This window comes from Pangasianodon hypophthalmus, chromosome 3, assembly GCF_027358585.1.
Source record: "Pangasianodon hypophthalmus isolate fPanHyp1 chromosome 3, fPanHyp1.pri, whole genome shotgun sequence".
NCBI lineage: Eukaryota > Metazoa > Chordata > Actinopteri > Siluriformes > Pangasiidae > Pangasianodon > Pangasianodon hypophthalmus.
In genome coordinates this window covers 31159652-31180102 of record NC_069712.1, presented here as the reverse complement: position 1 = coordinate 31180102, position 20451 = coordinate 31159652, and positions in this window count along the sequence as shown.

The window sequence follows — 20451 nt, the reverse complement described above, 5'->3', positions numbered from 1 at the left end:
ACATTCAATCTCTGAACTACTTATGCGTAAAATTGTAATTATGAGAACGCGCATGTATTAAAATCTACTAGACACTTGACTGGCTTCCTCTGTATCTGATAATGTGTGCTTTTTTTTTCTGTTGAATTTTTATAGTGTTTACGTTGCGTCTTTTATGTTGATGTGCATTTTATAGCATAAAGTGCTCTCCTGGAAAAATATACCAACCGCCTCTGGTGATAACTGCCTTATAAATAGATTGTAAATCACTGGCATTTTTACAATGTGTATAGGTTTAGCGAGTTCTTACCAGGACTGATGTGTTTTCCTTTCTAATAACGAGAACTCCACGTGTGTTACTCGAGATCACTTAAGGGAGAGTTTAGTGGAGGAAGAGAGATGTTGTATTTCCCACAGGATATTCCCTGTCATTGGTGGTGAAAGATTAAATCATGGTAATTTAGTCTAAGGAAGTGCATCGGAAAAGTCATTTGCAAGCTTATTAGTGCCACAGCTGTAATGAAAAGTCGAACGTTTAATTTTTAAAACATATTGTAGTTCATTCTAACAACTAATGCTGACTCAATTATGATGGCCCTCTGTGTATTACATGTTGCTATTGCTTTCAGTTAGTAAGACCAAGATTTTTATTTTGTCTCATATTAGTTATAGTGTCTGTAACTGAGTTAGTTTTAGTGTTGGAAAAATACCAGTTGGGGCATGCTGTTTTTGGAAAATAATGAATTTTACGGTGGTAAAAGTAACTCCGCTTTGTGTCACGCAGTATCATACCACCGCATCGTTGATTACTTTGCTATAACATCACACCTCCAAGTGTTTTATTCCTTACATATCTCACATACACCTCCATTTTATCAAATTACACCTACCATATAGACACTTTCAAGGTGTGCAACATCCAACTAGCAGTGGTGCTTTGGTCAGGAAAAAAAAAACACTAACCATACAAGGTGCACCACAAGGTAGGTGTGTGTACTAAAGTTCCAGCAACCAGCACCACACTATCACATCAGTGTCAGTGCTGTGCTGAATATGATCCTGATACCTAAAGAACATTTTATGGTTTTATGTAGTCCCTTTTCACTGATGGATGGGGTAGAGGGAGCTCATTTAAAATAGAGAGAGATGAGCTACAGTCAGTGTTTGTACACTTATGTGGTTGATGTACCTAATAAAATGGCTAATATCTCAAATATACATCCATATCAAGTCTGTAAGTACGTCCCTGTTCAGGTGGGACATTTGAGCCAGCAGGTGTGTGTTTGTTGCCTGGAACAGTGGATGACTTATTCAGGTCAGATGGTAACACAGGCAATTGTGTGTGTGTGTGTATGCTGCCCAGTCACACTCCAGGAATAGCACTGCTATAGGGCTAATATTGTGGAAATACGACTGGTGAGCGCTAAGGCTGCTAGGGCATCTGCTCCATCCCCAGAGCCCTCACATGACAGGTACACCAATAAACACAAACACACTCGTACATGGATGTGAAATTCATACACACACACACACACACACACACACACACAAATAAATAATTGTATTTGTAATTTTTTCTCAAATTTATTTGTTCTTTTTTTTTTACCATCAAATTGTGTTTTGTTCGTTTGTTTACATTTTTTTTCTTCTGGCTTTCTTTTCTAATTTTATTTATTCTTAAGTGGGGTCGATCCTAACTCATTTTATAGTTATTTTTTATAAATATGTCATTTAAATCTGCGCACACACACACACACACACTATTCAACATAGCGTAATGGAGTTCACCAAGCTAACACAGCATGCTACATCCAAAGCAATAACCATTTTAATTGCACTCAGCAATGCGAATTTCACACTAGGGTAACTAGCCGAGAGGGGAGATGAACAAACAGATGAAGAGAAAAAAGGAAGGTGGAATTTCCTGTATGGATATTATTATAATATTTAGGCATGTCAATCATGTTGACATACATTTTTGAGATAAAACAATATTATGTAAAATTAAGAGGTTGCACAAGAGTAATTTTCATTGGTAATTCATTTCTTCAATCATTTGAAAGAAACCTTTAAATCTTGGCGTGTAATGTTTAGCTTGCCCATTCTCTTGAAGGGTGCCAGTAATTCTGGAATTTGCTGGCCACATGTTTCATACAGAAATCATATATGGCAGTCTTTTCCCCTTCTCTGATTAGTCACCCCCCCAGAGTACAGCTTAGGGCTGTGATTGGACAGTGACTGCATTTCAGTGTGGCATGAGTGCAACGCAGTGATGAGCCTGAAATGCAATGCAACAGGGAATTACATTCACTTCTGACATGAAGTGAGAATTAAATTCTTTTTAAAAAGTAATCCCCTGATGATTTTACACTGAGATCATGCGACGTAAGAGCAATGCAGTGGAGGTTTTGCTTTACAGTGTGGTACTTTGTCCTCAAGACAGAACTGAAAAGCAGTAATATCTGTATATTGACCCATGTTAGGGACATTTTGGATTTCCTAAAATAAATCACAGAGTTCATGCACCTGCATTCTGATTCGTTGAGCATATTTCTTTTGACTGGTCAAGAGTAAGAAGTGCTGGGACTGGAGCTAATTCCAGGATGAAAAAAACAAAATTAACAGAAGCAGGAAATGAAGAAACTAGACAGATTGCTTGCATGATAATATAGTGACTTTTTCTTTCTTTTTCTTTTTTTGAAATTCTATGAATATTATAACCCTTTAAAGTAAGTAAGTGTTTGTTGGGTGTGTATGTGGGAAAGATTTAATCTCAGCTGACTGCTACACAAGGTCATTCAATCAGTACTGACAAGCCCGAGTGTCCAACCTATACACTAATGCACACATACACACACCCAATCAAGACACATAAACTTGTCTGACGTACTCAGGGTGCAATCCATCTCTTGTTCTTTTCAAAAAGCGGAGGATGACGTCTGTCTTCCATCTTCCCTTAAACCCTATTTTCCTCCTGTCTTGCAGTCTTCAAGGACAGTCATATTTTAGCCTGATCTTTCTCCTCTCCTTCTGACACTCACACACATCCAAATAAACACACACAGAGGCAGAGATATCATCCACACCTTTGTAGAAAAGGGCTTTTTTTTTTCCATCTCTCAGTGCCTTAAAGCGTTACCATACAAGAGGTGGTAAATCTCAGCTAATGCTGAAAAACGACACCGCAGAATTGCTAGCCACTGCAATTGGAGAATTACACACAACCACAAACACACAGACAGACAAAAAAAAAAGAGAGAAAAATGGGGACAAGAAACGTATAAGGCTCGCATCTGTCAGACTGCAGTACGTATCTCAGTGGTCAACTTCAGGACATAAGAAAAACGATTACGAGGGATTCTGTGCTGCCCAGAAATGTGGGGAAAAGTGTAGTGTCAGTCAAAAAGAGAGTGATGATGTTATACCACCATCTCTCTCTCTCTCTCTCTCTCTCTCTCTCTCGCCTTCTCTCTTCTTTCACTCACTGCTTGGTATCACTCTGCACAAGCATCAGACTCAGGTCATATCATTTCTTTCAGGCACACACTCATATTCAGGGACATTTCATTTTATGCTTGTTAAACAAAAAAACATGCTGCAGGAAGGAGAGTAAGACGACTCTTTCTTTTTTTTTTTCATTTTTACATCAATTGTGTAAAGCATATAAAACTTTAATATACCCTTGAACCTGTAACCTCACTCTTTCTTTCACTATGCTAACACTTACATTAAGCCATTTGTTCACCAAAATCGTGGACGTTCTACGTACTTCTACGTACTGTATTAAGGTTCTTAGCTCCTTAAAGAGGTTCTGCTTACAACCCTGTGAAAAAGGGATACCATCTGTTCTAGGGTTATACACAGAATCTTTACGGCTTTCCCCAGAGGAACACTTTAGGCTCATACATTTAATTTTTAAGAGGGTAACATTAACTAGTTAGGTAGCAGACAGTTTCAGTTTATCATAAATTTGCATATCAGAGAATGATGGGTTAAAGCCATTGAACTTTATGTAAGCTATTATGTTATTCTCCAAATTCTTAATCTGCTGTTGTAGGGCATCAGCCTCAGGTTTCAGGATGCTGTGTGTTCTGAGATGCACTTCTGCTCACCATGGTTGTTAAGAGTGGTTATTTGAGTTACTGTAGCCTTCCTGTCAGCTCGAACCAGTCTGGCCATTCTCCTCTAACCTCTCCATCAATGTGTTTTGTTTTTTAGAGACTGTTGTGCATAAAATCCCTAGGATGTCAGCAGTTTCTGAAATACTCTGAGAAGTTTTTTTCTGAAAAACTATCACTGACAACCGTGCCACGGTCAAAGTCACTATTTTTTATTCTAATGTTTGATGTGAACATTAACTGAAGCTCATGTGCTGCTGCAACATGATTGGCTGATTGGGTAAGTGCATGAATAAGGAGGTGTACACAGTTTTTTATGGGATGGTTAAGGGTTATCTTCCAAAAGGTTTCAGATTAACTGTGTTGTAGAGTTCTACATAAAACCTTTATTTATATTTCCCCTGAGGGACAAACCGAACAATGTAAGGTACTAAATGTGACCTTTTTAAGCCACAGCCAAATCCCCAGTGTTTAAATAAGTTCACATAGACATAAATGAACTCTGAAAGAGTTAAGTCAACAGACTGTGTTAATTCAACACAAGACAAAGACACCATGAGAAGTGGACTCACAGAAGTGCACATATTGGTCCTCACAGTACACTTTTGTTTAATCCACTGAAGAGAAATTTTTTCCCTTTTCTCTTTATAGAAAGGAACACAACAGGAGCTTCCATATTGGTCGCTTGGAGGCCACAATAAAAAGAACAGGTGGTGTTGTAGTCAACAAAATAGCACAGGGAATTGGACGAAAGAGAGAACTGGAGGGAGGCAAGGCGTAAGGTTCTTGCCAATCCTTTACACCACAAAGAATTATATCTCACAAGGCTGCATTTGGTCTCAGCCTTTTGGGGCACTTATAAAATCGAAACTTGTGATCTTTAATTATTGACATTTACAATACTGTCATCTGTACCCTCTCACTGAACATCTAATGATGATGGAATGGCATCTTAATAACCTGGCCATGGATTTGAGTTTCAGTTAATATTTCATCATATTGTAGTCTGATCGTTTGTAAGATATTGAAGATATCCAGACATCAGTCACTCATTTATTATTAAATACTACCGAATGTTCAGTGGAGCCGTGAATGAGTTTTTTTTTTCTTCTTTAATCCTCCTCCCATGAAAAGTTAAACCAATTCCTCACACTCCTCACACATTTATTGCATTCCTTCCTTCATTTCAGTAACTCATTTGTCCTAATATATAAACAAATTAGTCAATTAAACCAATACAACCAGATAGAAGCAGTTATTAAAACGAATGAAGGAATACAGTAAGTGCATCATGATCTCTTGTTTAATGCATTTCTTTGGCTCTTTGCAGGTTTTTTTCCCCTCTTTCAGCTGTTCCCGCTCTGGGTCTCCACAGCGGATCATCCGTCCTCCTATTTTGATTCTGGCACACATTTTATGCTGGATGCCCTTCCTGGCACAAGCCTCCCCATGACCCTTAAAAAGTAAAATGATAGACATGTATGCTGTTAGAGTTCTGTAGTACATTCATTCCTTTTTTTTTTTTAAAGCAATCTACATTCAGTGCTTTGGCTGTTGGGATGGGAAAAATCAGATTATACTATCTTAATTATAAATGCAAATACAGGTTTAGATTGTGATTGGCAGTATAGTTTAAGATGTAGCAGATGTTGCTTGAGGTTATTAGTGATAACAGTTTTCACCCAGATAGAACCTTATGATACTGGTCACAATTCATGTACTGCCAAAACACTTTCTACCTACTGCAACATTTTCTACCTAGCATCTAATCATCTCAGGCAGTTACTCAATTGGGAGAAAATGGGGTAAAAAAAATAGAAAATAAAAAAATAATTCAGTTGTCAATTTGATAGAAGTGTCCAGAAATCTATGTTCATAACCATGGACTGCTATTTTCTTTATCAAAAACTAGTTAAAGATTTAAAAATAAACCTGAGCACTTTTTTAAATCATATTTTAAAATATGGACTCCTCATGAAATATTTATGCTGTGTATAATTATTAGGCAATTATGTCAAATCATATAGAACAGTGTTAATTGTTGTGTCTTTAAAATATGAAACTTCATACTGACTTTTTTGACATAGTAAGTGATTATAAGGTTCCTTGAGAATTTTTTTTTTTAAATAAAGACATGTACTGGTAATGTGTCCTATTGTCAAGCATAAACTTGATGTCAGTGTAAAGTTATAGCAATAATGATTTATTAAAATGGACTAATCGATTATAAAGGTGAGGCAAGCTAAAAGAATAAAAAAAGAAAAGAAGTCTGAAAAGTTTTCCACAACACTTCTCTGTACTATACCTCAATTTGCATGTTCCTCCGCATTTCTGGAGCTGGATTTCCATAAAGCACAGATGTGTGAGCTGATCTTTTTTACACCTCCTCTGTTGCGACTGCATTATTCACACACAGAACAATGACTCGTTCTTAGGCACCTTGTTTTCTTTTTTTCCCCCCATAATAACAGAATTCTTGATAATTACAAACACAGGTTTCTTCCTTTCTCTCACTCCACATTCTTCCCCATCAACAAACTATTCTCAGACACCTACGCAGCCTTTAAATCTGAAAGTATATAATCTGATCAACAATAAAATCAGTCTATATTTAATTGCCACAGCATTCCGGTCATTTTTCTCCTATTAAATGATGTTCTTGGAATAAACAATCAGAAATAAGCCATAATTGCAAGATAATTACCTACACACAATGACATCAATAATACAGGGTGCCCCAAAAGTCTCCACACATAGGGGAAATTAAGACTTTTTAGCAAAATGTAACTTTATTTACATCCTGTACATGACTCCGTGTGTGTTTACAAAGAAATGGCAGTCATCTCTCCCACTCATGATGAACTCGTGTTAACACATCTGGTGTTATGCATGTAACTGCATGACCATTGCATCCTTGCTTCCTGACAGCTTCCCGATCCAGCCATGAGAATGACTTCAATACATTCAAAGCCATTCTTAAAGGCTATATATATATATAACTATGCATGAAAAATTGTGGAAGACATTTTGCTAAAATGTGTTAACTTCCCCTATGTATGAAGACTTTTGGGACTCCCTGTGGTGTAAAAATTAAAGCGTTCAGTAGTAAAGGAAACAACCATGCATGTTGGACAGTTTAATGTCCTTGCACACACTCGTGCATTCCTCTGACAGCTCAAGGCATGAAAATAATCTAGATTATTATTTAGGGAACATATGCAGGAGTCAGTAGGCTAATAAGCAGACGTCTGAGCAGTCAGATGGAGTGAAGCAGTCAGATGGGGAGGGGGTAGCGTTCAGGATCAGAACGACTGAAACCTGAGCACTGAACAACCACGGCTATAAATACCCACATATAATTAAATATTAGTATTTAAGAATAAAACAATAATAATAATAGTAAAAATAATTTTTCCATTACTTTCATATTATTCCACAAGCCAATTATTAGTGACATTACTACCTAGCAACTATTATATTTATCCCAATATTGATACTTTCACACTATCACCAGCACATGTTTTAATTCTAACTAATAACCCTATTCTTCAAATACCTTATTATTAATATACATTATTAACCCCTTATTCACTATGGGTTATGTAGCCATGACCTATTATTCAGTGATTTGTGATGAAGTCAATTACTTCAAGGCTATGAATTATTGAGAGACTACAGTGAAACTAATAGAAAAGATGTGTGTGTGGGCCTACTGTTAGTTTAAAGGGTTAATATTCTGTTGATATTTTACCCTATTATTAGTCATACCATACCATTATTCGAGGATAAATAATGTTTTAATGTAACTTCATTCTGTTATATGATTTTATCAATACATGCTCATAACAATGATAGTTATAATCATTTAATTTAGAATATTTTACTGTGAAGTAAAGGGATATGTTGAGGCAAACTTTGTAAAAACCTTATTCTATATATAGCTATAAAAATAGCTTTTGAAATGGAAAACAGCATGCCAGTGAGCATCTAGGACCTTCCAGGCACATACAACACTTTACTCGCCTACTAATTATTGCTTTGTAGGAGCTAGAACCAAAAAATCCTGCCCTGAACTAACACCTTTCAAACTATTAATCGAGAGCAGACCTTGCTCTGAGGGTCCGTTCAGCACTCTTTTGAGAAAAGCACTTAACACAGAAACACAGGGCATGAGTTTACAGCGGAGAGAGAGAGAGGTAATTCCGAATAAAGCATGAAAACCGGGCCTTGTTCTAATTACCTTCAGATCTATGTGACCTTCTGGGGGAGCGAACCCATTTTCAGTAGCTGGACGCACAATTCTACTGTGTTCAGGGAAACATTCTTTAAAGCGTACAGCTAGATTGGACAAGCTGACCTCCCTGAGGCCTAAACCGATAAATACCTAGACTACAAGAAAACGTGTAGGCTCTATAGCCTGGAAACACGGCTTTCACCATCGCAGAGTGTAAGAAAAATAGAAGTGTAAGTGTCTAAGGACCTTGGGTAACACTTTTTATGATGCCCATATTCATAAATCATTATGGAGTCTTTTTTTTTATTAAGAAATAATGCCTCATAAGGCTCTAATAATTACTATGAACTATAAATAATTCCTTGATAACTTATACTGAGTAGTTAAAAATTATTATTATAACACCATGTGGCGTATTGCACAACCTTTAGAATTAACATTACTAGATCTTTAAGAGTCATTATAAGAGTTACAAGGAATCACTATGAACTTACAGCAGAATTATAAGCACAGTTATAATGACTTATGAACTGTTTCAAGGTCCGGGCTGAAATTTTAAACTGTTCAAAAATAAAGTGTGCTGGCAAACTTTAAATGTTATGTGGTGAATATCAAGGAATACTGCAAATGTGGCAAAGAACAGTGATAAAGCTTCTTTACAGAAACTCAAAGGAAATAACATCAAACTAAATTTGCCTCTGCAACACAATGAACACATGGTTTGATGCTACTGAGGTTTTTTTTTTATCTTGCTTTCTAGATTCATTTTCCTGTGAATGCTAAGCTAGTGAAGTCATTTACATTTTGATTAGGCGCGTATTATTGTGCTGTCAAGCTCGATGTGTTCCTTTATCTCCGTCTGGAGCTTTGTTTAGATATGAAAACGGCACTTTTTTCTAATTAAATTATCCACCATTACAACGGGTATATCTATAAAGATTTTTGCATATGTTTTACAAGGATAAAAAAAACGCTACTGGATTTTTTCTTTCCTGTTTTACAACCGAGAGATAAACTGAGTAAACTTTATAGCCCGACAAGTGTTATTTATGATCCCATAGTGTCAAAAACAAAGAAAACAATACACATGTAGGGGAGGAAGAGAATAAAGAATTCACACAACAACTAGAGGATATAATGGGTTTCATTATAACTTCACATTTTCAAAGGTCATGTCTCAAGATTGCTAAAGTTCTCAGGGACAATATTATTAAGCTACACTCAAATGGAAAACGCTACAGAGTCATAACAATGAGCAAAGACCTTAAACATCCCTGTCAGTACAACAGGTTGACTAACATGCAGGTGTAAAGGTCCTAAAACCACTACCAGTCATCCCTGAACAGGTACATCATGCAACGTTTCACAGTGCACACTCAGATTAATGATAAGGAAGGTAAGAGAGAAGCCAGCAGTCATTGGAAAAGAGTTGCAGGACGACCTGAAAGCAGCAACAGTTACACAGAGAACAATAAGCAATGAACTGCACTGCAATCATCTCTGTTCCTACACCCCATGCAAAAAGAACTTAGACAATCTATCTTGGAACAATATACTCTGGTCAGAAGAAATAAAAATAGAAATCTTTGGAAATAATTCAGCTTGTCACGTTTGAAGAAATGATCCCGAGAACGTATGATCCCAAGAACACCATACACACACATACACATCATGATATGGGGTTGCTTCTCTGCAAAACAGGAAACAGGAATGAAACCTCTCTGCATCTCTCTGGAAACAGGAATTAAGTGATATTCCGGGACATATTAGAGGAGGTTAATCAAGAAACTGAATCTGGGGAGAAGACGAGCATTTCAACAAAACAGTGACCCCAAACATACAGCCATACACACCTTACATGGCCTAGCCAATCTTCTGACCTGAATCCCACTGAAAATTTATGGATTTTGGAATTGCAAGTTCATCAGAGGGATCCTCACCTTCGGGAATTGAAGACTATTTGCCAAGAGGAATGGGCCAGAACTGAACCGCAATGCTAAAAACCTAGTTACTTGTTACTATAGACATCTCGAAGCTGTAATTGTCAACAACAACTTTGCAGAGTACTAATCTTGGTAATTTGTGGTGTCTGAACACTTTGCCTATCAATTTTTTTTTTTAAACAAGCATAAACCTTGTGTATGCTTATGAATAAAAACCTAAGCATAAAACGCTGTTTATGAATACATATTTTTTTTACAAAGTCAAGACATTCTGTGTGTAAATTTGTGGATATAAATTAGGAAGTGGAAATATATTAAATAACACAAACAAAAGTGTCTGAATACTTGTTTCTCCTCACTGTATGTAGCGCGTCCGTTATATAAGTCCCTGCAAATTATCCGTTACTATAGAACGAGTAACACATTAGAACAAGCACAATAATATAAACCTGAAATTTGAATTACAGCTGGAACTACTGTCACAGCTGTACAGAGTAACTGTTACCAGCAGGTGGAAATGGATGAAAACTTAAAACTTAATTCGGAAAACAACCTCTTAAAAAGCACTGACACCGGAGAATCCTTCCAAAAATAATAAATAATAAACATTATGTCATGACCCACACTTGCAAATTTGTAACAATTCACACGTTCTATGAAAACATATGAAGGTTAAATTTAGGGTTAGAGGTAGGGTTAGTGTTTGTAACTTTTCTTGTTCATTCATATACAAATAAATTGTTTTATACAAATAAATCAGGATGTATATGCGTTGAAGTTTCATCTCATAAACCTCTCCGCTGTCCTAGAAGATAGATGCGGTGATCATTAAATTTCTTCAGCTGCCTCAGAATAAACATCAGTTGCCTAAAAACCAGCATCTGTTTGGCCACGCTGAAAATCGATAGAGAGAACCTTCCAGTCTTTCAGTGACAGCTTGACATCACTAAATTTTCATTCTGACTTTTTCTTGATTTTACGTTATACTACTTTGAGGCAAAAAGATCCATACACACTCATACGGTACATGACTTGATGTATGTCATCTATGATCGGAGAAGAGTCTCTCTCTGGAGCATGTGCTTATGCAAAGGATTGGAGACATGTCGATATTTGATGGAATTTTGAGGTGCGTGCACTGAGACGAAGTTTACAATGTTTATCCTTATCGAGCTCAATGCTCAGGCCTTCATGACAACAGACAGGAGAAAGAAAGAGCAGAAAATGATAGAATAGTCAAAGGGAAACAAACAGCAAGAGCATCCTGCATTACCATATACTCACATGAAGTGACTTTTTTTTTTTACTGTCCAAGTTTTATTTTATATTTAGGGTTTGGTAATACATTTAAAACAAATTATACAGTTTACTTATTAAAGATTATAATTAATGAAAGAATAATGAACAGTTTATGCATAGAGTTTTAAACACTTTATATAAAGTATTAATATTTAGGTATCATATGAAAGCTTTAATAAGTGACTTTTTAGATCTCAACCCACTCACATCCTGACAATGAGCAGAGGAACCGCTCATAACGTGTGTGTCAGGGGCAGGAAAAAAGAAATCTTTGTAAAGCAGTGGACAGGACTTGCGAATCCCTGGCAAGCTTTCAAATATACACATAGCTTTTTTCGAATTGCTTAATTAATATATTTATTAATGTTTAATCACCTGTTGAAGTAATGTTTATTCAGTAAAGTTTGCATTACTTGCTTATAGATAGTTTTCTACTGAACCTTAAATTAAAGTGTTTCCAAAATATTTGATGCAAAAACTACATTTTAAAAATACATTTTGATTCAGAAATAAATTTATACAAGGGTATTTATTTCATAATTTGTCTTAGATAGTCATTTTTACCATAAGCCTTTATCAAAGTGTTTTTAAGACTGTTGATAAACGTTTGACTGTTAATGAGTGTACAATGAATCATTTGATTCCTTCAATATGTACTAATTACGAAAAGAGTTTGAGACCTCAAAATGACTGCCACACAGTCTTGATCAATTAACTGTACAATTTCTTTATATCAGTACAGCACCTAGGGTAAGATAAAGGTGCAACAGAGATGAGAAATCTAGAAGGGCATGATCAAGGAAGATCTGGAGCAGGAATATGGAAATTAGATTAATAAACCTGTCAAGTAGGCTGTTTTTTTTTTTTCTCCCCATCATTTTCAGATGTATTCAAGCAGCAACAACTCTCTCTTGCTCTGCTCCTGCCCTGGCAAAGAGGTGTTGAACCACTAGAGGAAAGGAAATAAAAATAATTGTGTGACACTACATGTGTTATGTATGTATTATAGATCAATTTTAACTTTCAAGGCTTTTTTGTACAGGTGAAAAAATATAATTGGAGTGTTAAAAAAAAAAAAAATAAAAAGCATCACGAGACTCACATGACACCTAACTAGGTCACTGCACTCATTACAACACAAGCGCTCTGGTTTCCAAAGATGACAAAAAAAGGGGAAAAAAAGGGAAAAACATGACATGTGTCACAAGGTGATAGAACAGAGTGTCTATTTGCACCTGGGTGAAAATAGCATTAGTCTCATAATATCGCTATTTGCACACTTAAACACCAAAGAAGATCTCGCGAAGCTTTCTGTTTACTTCTTTGGCTCAACATAGTGGGCTCCATTTCCCAGATAATCACAAATTAACGCCATCATAACTAATAGAAAGAGTGTTTGATGTTCATGCTATCATAGTGTTGGGAAACTCAATCCTGCTAACTCAATCCAGCATAATTTTTTTTCATGCTAGTATTAATACAGCACTGTGCTAAATTTGGTAGTTTTGCAAACAAGGCAAGGTTTGCAAACAAGCTAGTTGATGTTTGAGTAACATTATTATATAGAATAAGGGAAAAAAAAAAAACAGTGAGCCAGCTAGCTAACATAAGGCTAACCTTTGCAATATTCCATATACTTTGCCTAGTAATAAAACAATAATTGAATAAATTACACTTGGTGATTATGTATTTAACATGATTTATTAAACAACACCTTCTGACCAATCAGATTTGAGAATTCAGCAATGCTGTAGTATAAAGTATGATAGCGAAAGGGAATTGGCTACATGACAAATGACTACCTTGGTCCAAATAGCGTCTGCATTCTCTTTAATATTAATTTCAAATCACGTATTAAGAGTGTGTTTGCGTTCACTTAAATATGCTATATGAGGCCAATATGAAGACATTTTCAAATAAGCACAATGATATGAATAATGTATAGGAGTAATATATAACCAAGCCAGCGGAGAAAATACAGAGAGAGAGGGAGGAATATTTTTTGATATTCTCCATGCTGTTTCTTGTGTGTGTGTGTGTGTGTGTACTTGTGTGTGAGTGTGTGTGGGCGTATGAGTTTGTGGGAAAGCAGCCAACGATGCTAGGCTTCATTTGCGTTTCCTCTGAGTCTTTGTTCCGTCTCAAATGGGTCCAATAATCACAATGCCGCCGCAGCGACATCAGATGTGAGAGTGTACTGAGCCTGCTTGCTCCTGAAATATTTGTGTAACACAGAAAACCACAAAGGAGTCTGATAAAACCGAGGCTGTCAAAATGGCTGCCGAAAAAAGAAAACTTCCCAAGCAAAGAAAGAATATGAAATACAGAGAGTGTTTTGTGCAGGATGGCGGATTTGTAGTAGGCTTTTTTCCATCCGTTTATATTTAGTAAGAGTTGGGGGTTAATCTGCCACTTAGTTAGAGTACTCTAGTGCGGCTCCATCTGTCAGAATTATTAGCACCCTTTGTGAAACAGAGCAAAATTCAATATATTAAATGAACATACAGTACATTACACATTAAATGAGTATTGAAGATGCTACTAATCTTATAGCATTTATTGTACAATGGGAGCTTTTTCTTGCCCCCCTTTTATTTTATTTTTTTGCCAAACATGCTGACACTTTGTGGTGTGCTCTCAGACAGGGCCTTTTTGGTGCAGCCCTTCAAAACAAGATTACTTCTTTTAAAGAAATAAGGGAGATCACATCTAATAGTTGATTCTGAAGCGAGAAACTACAGCCCCTTATGTGTACAAGAACTGTAGTCTTGGTTCAAACCCTAGAAATGTACTCGTAATTGGACAGCTTGAATGAACCCTTGTTTGCTTCCAAGATGGATGTCAGCTAGTACACTTTCAGCAGTTAAAAAAGGTCAGTGTCATTAGACAGTTTTCACTAATATCTTGAGACTATTTTATCAGTGACTCTGTAATACACAAAAGAGAAATGATTTTATTGATGTTAACACTTTACTTTATAGTTAAGACTGCAGCGGGGATTATGGAAGCCATAAAAGATAAGGCAAAATTAATCATGTAAGGTAATAAATTAATTAAAGTGTGTTCCTACGTTAAATTTCCACCTTATTTGTTAACTTGTTTACTTTTTTAATGAAAAAAGAGAAACAAATCTGCCTAACAACTGGAGTTATCACACAGGTTTTAGTAGGGGTGTAATGATCTGACAACTTGGATCGATGCATCGATAAATCGATTGAAAAAGGACAGACAACTGCCGTGTAAAAATTCATATTTTTTTAACAGATGTGTAAATAGACTAATGAAGGTGATTTGTCTGTAACTCTGATTACCTAAAATAGTCTACTGTAGTTCATCATTTGTGAATTAACGGTAGACCTACCCAAGATTCTGAACAAAGTTGGTCACATGTAGTAGCTTCGATCAGAGGGTGCTAAATCATATACTGTATCGTATCACAGCAAATTCCGTGGTATCGTCATGACTTTCATCTTTGTATTTACCGTTTAATTATACAGTGTTATTTTCAAATTATTCCCAGAACTGCATCTTTGAAGAAATAAGATCCGCCAGAAAGCGATCCATTATCATATGGCAGGGAGAGAGGACGGATGTGAAAAGAGTCGGGTGTATTTTAGTGCCTTGTCTAGAATGTGTCGTGTTCTATTTAAGAGACTAGAGCATGCCACATTTTTATTAAAGTGCTCCAGTCCGACATTGTTTCTACACAAATCAGCCACCTCTTTATACAAAGATGACTTGCTCGCTTTGATTAGAAGTGACAACAAAGCAAAATTCTTTTTCTGCTTAGCGTAGCCACAGGGAGCGTGTCTGCTTGAGTGACAACAAAAAAAAAAAACGTCAGCAAAAGCTGAAGCCTTTAATGTTAATGTTTAAAGGCCAATTCAATTCAGCTTTAGTTCTACAGCACTTTTAACACAAGACAGCAGCTTTACAGAAAACTGGATGTAGCTTTAGATGCCTAATGAGCAAGCTGGAGGGGACAGTGGCGAGGAAAACTCTCTCTGACAACATGAAGAAGAGACCTTGAGACTCAAACCCGTCTTCTTATTGACACCGGATAGTGGAATTATAAATCACTGTAGTTACTGAATAATTCCTAGTAATAATATGCTTTCAGATAAATAACTGCAAAATAAGATGAAGGTATAAAGGGTTAAGTTACTATAAGATACTATTAAGCGAGTATAACAGCAGTATGCATCTGTATTTATCAAAAGAAGTAGAAATATATTATCATTTGTAGACCTTTCTGGAACATTCTGCATTCAAATTTGGGCCTAAATGCGACCAGAAAATAGCCTGTTGCCATTTTTCATGGAATGCTAAAGCTAAAAAAGTGATTTCATTTGACCAAAATCGCTGCCATATTTTATTTTACAGTGTTTAATTATAGACAAAACATTTTTGAAAATTTCTGGAGTTACAAACCTCGTCTATAATGTCTGTGTGACATCACTGAAGGCCTGGATGTAGTTTAAGGCAAATGTGAGGAAAATTATTATTTACAGGGAAAAAGTGGGTGAGACAGATATTCATTATTTTCTATTTTATTAAATTTTCTTTGTTTTGTTGTTTGTTTGCTTTTACATTAGCCTTGTAGTTTCAGTAAAAAATAATAAAATCTGTAAATATCTAAAAAGTATAACCATAAAAAGTAAGACATAAGTAAAATATTAGGGTTAAGTGTGAAACTAACTTAAATTTTTTTTTTTTTTTTTTTAAAGAAAAAAGAACTTTTCTCCAGTGCACTGGAAACATGATGTAAACCTATTCGACCTGGAATTAGGATGCATATGAAATTGTGGCGGGTAGCTGATAAGCATAACGGAATTATGGACGTGAAGTTATTCCTCCAGATTCACATCTGATCTCAATTCACAGCTGCGTTGATTTGAACAGATGTGTGCTTGAATGTTTTGAGAGAGTGTTTGGAGAGCCTGCTGTAACTATGTCAGAAATAAATTACATCACATCGTCTAACAGAAGTACTTGTCAGGTAAAATGAAACCATATCACTATCAAAATAAAAAATTGACTGCTTTATCTGAATTAAATACAGAAGACAGCACATCAGCGGCCCTCGCACATTAAACAGCGATCTTTACTCAAAAGTAAACACGCTAGACAATTTATCAGGTGCTGAGAATCCTATATTCCTGCGCATTGTGCAATTCTTACATTATTTCTCCAAAGATTGATGATGATAATGGATCTTCAGCTCATAAAACTGTCCAAAATGTCAAATAATGTCTTTTATTTATTTTTATATTTATTTGGTTTGATGTTCTCAGAGCTAAGCGAAGGTCTGAAAATAGACTGCAACACATCTCACACAATCTCTGATGAATAATTTATCTGAGAGTTCATTATTATAAGAAAAATATTCATATTAAGCACAGTGTTAAGCACTTATCATATGCCATGATGAAATATCCTATGGCTATGTAGCCAAAAAATAAAGTATTAATAACATTAGTTATTTTTCATATTTCCCTTATTTAAATTTTTAATAAAAAATATATAATTATTAAATAATATAATTAACTGTTATATATGGCTTGAATACAGTATCAACATTTTTCTCATTTTTTTTGTAATATACTGAATAAAGGTCCATTTATGGAGTATTATTGTTGTTGTTGTTGTTGTTATTAAAATCACTTAATTTTTATAGACTTGACTCCTTTGAGTCTCTCATTTTCATAATTTAGATAACTATTTGCATCAATGTTTTAATGCGCTGCTAAATTCTCATTTATTTCCATTTAAAATAGAGGCATACTTTCTAAGTACAGAAGCCCAGAACTGCAAGTTGTGCAAAAAAAAGTTGAAGTGTCATTATTTCAACTTAATATTTCTTACGTTAACTTTATAACTCAATATTTCAAGATATTATGTCTCTATTTCATAATTTGTAGTTTGCTACTTCTGTATGTAAGTACTTCTGGGGAAAAAAAAATGATTTGTGAAATGTTATGCATGGGCTAAGTTTGTTATTTCAGGAGATTTGCAACTGAAACAGATCTACCTGCAGTGTTGCCAACTCTTCTGGGGAAAGTAGCTAAAACATGCTCAAAAAGTCAGTAGATGATGTCATGTACTGATTTGCATATGAATTTATTCATCATGATCAGTGGCATATCAAATTAAAAATTAGCGTACATGAAGAAGGAAGATTTTCACTTAGAATATAATAAAATAGAATACAGTAGAGTTTTATCAGAATAGTAAATAATAGATTATCATTTATTTCATTAATAATTTATTTCCTATAGAAGGAAATTACGGCAAGGAAGTTACGGCACCACAAACTAAACTTTTACGCATTTACAAAATATTTCTATCAAGAACGCAGACCAAAAGAAGCACTGACAGTGAGAAGTCACGAAAGTTCAGTAGTAAGGAAAAGGCTACTCACTTTTATTACTATGTCTCCAAGAAGAGAGTTTAAACGAATGAAGAAGTGTGAGAGTGGCACTAACAGTGATGATCAGTGATTGGTCATGGGGAATAACGGTACTCAGTGAACACAGTACATTATCAGCAAGCATTGTCGTTAAAATCTGTTGAGTAAAAAGTTGATCTCAGTCAGAGTCTGTGCTTGACTACAGACCAGTGCCATCTTTGCTATTTATCATTCACTGTTGCCTTAAGTCGGCAGAGCAATTTTTTAAAAAACTCAATATCGGAAATTCAATATGAACACAATATGATGTAGCACACATCTGGCTTAAGTGAATAAAGGTTGAGATAGTCAAATGCAATCTATAGTTACAATTACTTTATACCTTGTGACCCAGCAATATATTTCAGAAGACCAAACCAAGTACTTGAAAAACAATGCAGCAGATTAGAGTAGATAAATGTATGAAAGATATTCAGGCCATATTTCAGCGATTCTATAGTTTTCTAAACATGAATCAACTTGAGTTTCTGTAGCAGATCCTCAGTTGCAGCCAATGACAGACATTTATGTAAATATTTTAGCTGAAGGCAGCTCATCACACCAGAAACTAGCTACAATAGTTCGGAAAAGTCTGAGTTTTCACAGACTTTCATAGATTTTTAAGTTAGTTTGCCCTTTCTGCCCTGATTAGCAAACTGATGATGTGGCTTATCTAAAAAAAAACAGATGTCTAATCAGTTCAGAGTCTGTGATGCCAGTCAAAAGTTGTGACGTGAAGCAACACTACAAATTTCAAATTGTCTTATTTATAGCCATAAAGTAACTGCTGTCAGCATTCAGACATGGTAGCTGCTTGTCCTGACCTTCCTAAGCAAGACATTTTATGCAGCTGGACTGTTGACAATTTTATTTGAACATTTCTGGTGTAGTGAATTTTCCCTGAGCTTCTAAACACCACACTCCATCCAGGGAACATATTAATGAACCTCAGAGCAATTTTTTATTGTCACTGGTTAGCCACAAACACCTACCCAGACATGAGCACACATTTCTCACATGTCTCAAACCAAGCCAGTAAGTATAAGAGAACAACTAGGAAACCGCACTCATAAACCACACAGCTAATGGAGCACAAACAACCAGGCCTGGTTTCATTTAAGAACCTCTGGGTTCATTTTGGATTATATTATTATTATTATTACATAATGATTGCTGCAGAGGATGGCCGAGCGAGAATAATAAATGCATCGTTGGTATACGGAAAAAAATTTTAAAAAATATTTCAAAAAAATAATCTGCAAAGCCAGAGATCCTGCAGCTACACATAGTGATGGGAGATTATGGAGTTAGGAGATAAAACATAGGTTAATACAGGATATTTCCTGAACTCGGACCACTTCATTACTTAATCATACTGGAGTCCAACCTGAATCCATCTACCTGATGACCTTAAAAATCTGTTATATTCATACTGGTTTCATCCTAATCATAATTACATCTATGTGAAGTTATGGTATAATAGTTGACCTTTTGTTCAGTCAATTATCGGCAGCCATTGCAAGGAAGTGTTGCCTCAGTGGAAAAAAGATGAATGCTGTCTAGATAATGTGCAGTATATTCAAGTGGCTCAAGGTATAAACTTCTTAATATATCAAGTGTAAACAGTATTAGGTGTGGATTATCATAAATCCTCAGAATCGGGGTTGTAGGAGGGGAAGATGCCCCGCCGGTGTGTGTTGAACACGCAGCCCACATCTGAATACCTGTTCATCCTCATCATGTTTAAAAAAAGAATGGTAGCATTGTAAACAAGTTCCACAAGAAGCAACAAGGAGATGAAGGTACTGTCAAATACTAATCGATAGATGTACAAGGCCTTACCAAAGGCAGACCAAACTAACCTGAAAAACACCAGGAGCACATGCAACTTTCTATCTTTTAAAGTAATAGCTGTACCAGAAACAGTTCGCTGTACTTGAAATATGGCAGGGATCGTGTGCAGTGCTCAGCATGGCAGGTGTAATTCAATAAAATGAGGTAATAAAATTGTAGGTAATGGAGTAAGCTAGAAAAAGGAAACCTGATTCTTACACTGAGCACAGATTTACTACTTTCCTGTCTTTCTGACAGTCGTATTTTTCTTTTTTTCCACTAACGTTACAAAGTCTCCTTACGATATTATCTTTATAGTGATGAGACTTTTGCTTCAATTTACTAAGGTGATTCTTTCAAAATGTTCATTCCAGTGAATCAAATATCTGATTCCCCTGATTCAGTTTTCTCACAAGTGATAGGTGTTCTAGCGGTAGCATTATATAAAACATACTAAACAATTGCCAAAGTCAGAACAAGGACTGGAAGGCTACCAATCTTAGCACTAAACTCTTAGCACATGCATACCTATTTTACATGCAGCCATTCTTCTGGGTCCTAAAACCCCTTCTTACACTTAAGCCAAGCAGCCAACCC